This window comes from Lupinus angustifolius, chromosome LG06 (genome assembly GCF_001865875.1).
Source record: "Lupinus angustifolius cultivar Tanjil chromosome LG06, LupAngTanjil_v1.0, whole genome shotgun sequence".
NCBI classification, from domain to species: Eukaryota; Viridiplantae; Streptophyta; class Magnoliopsida; order Fabales; family Fabaceae; genus Lupinus; species Lupinus angustifolius.
The window spans coordinates 24,170,929-24,173,980 of NC_032014.1; the positions used below are offsets into that span (position 1 = coordinate 24,170,929).

The window sequence follows — 3,052 nt, forward strand, 5'->3', positions numbered from 1 at the left end:
TTTGTGATAACACACCCATTACTCTCCAACACCAAGAATTCTTGATTCCTCTTTACTTAGTTCTCATTAAAGGGGATGTTGTCGTCTTGGGTATTGAATGACACCGAACCCTAGGACTTGTTATATCAGACTTTCCAGTGCCATCTGTGCAATTCAAAGTGGGTGAAACTCCTATTACTCTTACTAGTAAATCTAGCTTTGATGTCCAACCTTCAACTTTACACAAATTTTTCAGGCTTCTTCAGACAAATAGTATCTCTACTTTTCATTCTATCATTATCCTAACTTCACATTACCTTAACAAACCCAAAACACCATAACCCACACACGCTCCTCACCAGAACATACAAAACATTCTCACAACTTATGACTCAGTTTTTTCCACTCCTACTGGTTTACCTCCCTATAAAGATCACACTACCATCATATCCCACGTCTTCCCCAGTAAACAACAATCCATATTGATACCCTCACTCTCAAAAGGAGGTTATGACATCTATGTTACAAGACATGTTACACACAGACATTATGGTAGCAAGTACTAGTCCATTCTCTTCACTAGTTTTGTCGGTGAGAAAGAAGGATGAGAATTGGCGATTTTGTGTTGATTATAGCACTACAACATTTTTTACTTAAGTCAATGGCTAGAAACCATTGTCACATTAAAAAAACCATTGTCTTTGTCATAAGCAACGATTTCATAACTGTAGTAGTCTAAGGTGTTGCCTTTTGTTTAGGCTACAATTTTTTTACTTTTCACAACACTTTTTTTAATACCATTGTCTAATATTTAAAATAGGCAACAATTCTCCAATATTAACGCCCATAGTTAAAAACTCTTGCCTAAAACGAAAGGTAAAAACCGTTGTAATTGTGTATATAGGCAATGGTTTAAAAACTGTTGCCATTGTGATAAAAAATGTAAAAAAAACCGTTGCCTAATAATTACAAACAAATAAAAAATTGTGCTACATTTGGATACTCTCTTTCTCATACATACGAATAAAACCGTGACCTAATAAGTATCATTACTAGATGCTCCCATTCCCACACATACGAATAAAACCGTGGCCTAATAAGCATCATCACATATTTGGATACTTTCATTCCTACACATCAAATAAAAAATTGGTTCCTCAACATTTTTTCTAACAAACTACTGGAGATCAGAAGAAAATATTCAATATTTGAAAATTTATATGCTTATAAAGTGAAAGAATAAGCCAATACAAAGTAACAAATGTATATCTTCATTCATCTACTACATTGTCTCTAATACAGTAAGTATGATGGATCTAACATTTATTAAAAGCCTAGTCACATCCTTCATTGTGGATACATTCTCCTCTATAAGATTGTCATCATAGACACAAGATTTGTCATCTTCTCTAATCTGTATAAACAACAAAACATTAGTTCCAGTATAAATCAACGAACTATGAGTGAATAATAAAGGCTACTTCTTGTGCAACCCTAAGCTAGTTAAACACTCTGTTTTACTTACCATTGACAATGAAACACCTGAAACAGAAAAGATTCAAATATGTATGTGAGATCTTTTTTAGTAAAAATGTTCACATATGTATGATGATAAATCAAGTGATAGTAGTTTTTTTTCTGAGTTCAACTTACAAAACATGATTTCTAGAATCATGACTATATAATTATTGTCTTGAAATTGTTGTTATTGTTCTATGTTTGTTGTTTCTTTCCATTTGTAGCCAAAAGGAGAAATAAATTTACTAAGACATGGTAGAGAATAACATACAAATGATCTAAAGATATGAACTTATCTAAGTCAAGTAATACTAAAAACTTTCATTACTAAGTGTTTTTTCACTTCTTTTCCTCTTGAAATCTTTTGGGCCAGCTAGACAAGTTGAAGATTAATTCATCTCCTCCAAAATTTGTGTAGCCAACTCAACCTTCTCTATTATTATTTTTAAATTATCGATATGTGATCAAAAGGTATATATCGAAGGAATGCCCCCCTTCAATTTCATCTCTCTGAAACCTTTCAGTTATTTCTCAGCATTTCCTGGCCTGTTAAAACTCTCAATTAATGTAGTGTATATAAGCAAATTTGGCTCAATTCTATTCTCACTCATTTCCTTAAAATACACATTGCACATATCAGATCTTCCAACCTTCTTCAAGCCATTTATTAGAGTGTTGTAAGAAACACTATCTAGACCAAAACTAGTATTCTTCATGGATTCAAATACATCAACCTTTGCATTCACATGGTCTATATGACCCAATATATCTAGAACAATATTATACGATCAAATCCACACTATAATTCTGTCTTTTAAGATGATCAAATATCACTAAGGCCTTATCCTTCTGTCCACTTTTTGCAAAAGCAAAAACAATCTTGTTTATGAATGATGTACCTGAAAAATTTATCTCTAATACTTCTTTAATGAATCTCAGTAGCTCCTTACAATCATCTACTTTTGTCATAGCCTAGGCAAAATTAAGACATGAGGTTGCACTTGGGGATTTGCTGGACATGAAAGGTTAATACCATTCTTTTGACTTGGTCCCAATAATATGGAATTATACACATTTGGGGTAAGGGAATATTCTTATCAGTTAAAGTTTTTAGCTTTTGACTTAAGGCTGAAAGGTTTTAGCAAATCTTATCAATATACACGTTGAAGGAGGAGGAAGAGAAGAAGATCCTAATCAAATGCATTCATTGGATGGTATTAACTAGGGGTGACAAAATTATCCATAATCCAAATTAAATCCATTCAAATCCATTCCTTAGAACTATTAGATTTAAATAGATATAATCCAATGGATAGTGTTGATAATGGATGAATTTAAATCCATCCATTATATTCAATGGATATCAATGGGTATATCCATCCAAAAAAATAAAAATAAATTTTTTTTCTTCCAATTAATTCAATATTGATATAAAAAAATATCTCTCACATTTCTAAGCACAATCCCACACACATTACAAAAGTTGAAGATTGTGATTTTAAAAAGTGCTTATCTAAAAATTATAAACGATTTCGGCCTTAGTGCTTTACCCAAA

At 31.9% G+C, this 3,052-nt stretch overlaps 1 pseudogene; it reads right to left on the minus strand.

Annotated features, from left to right (window-relative positions):
• LOC109350545 lies at positions 1,262 to 2,701 on the minus strand (annotated as a pseudogene).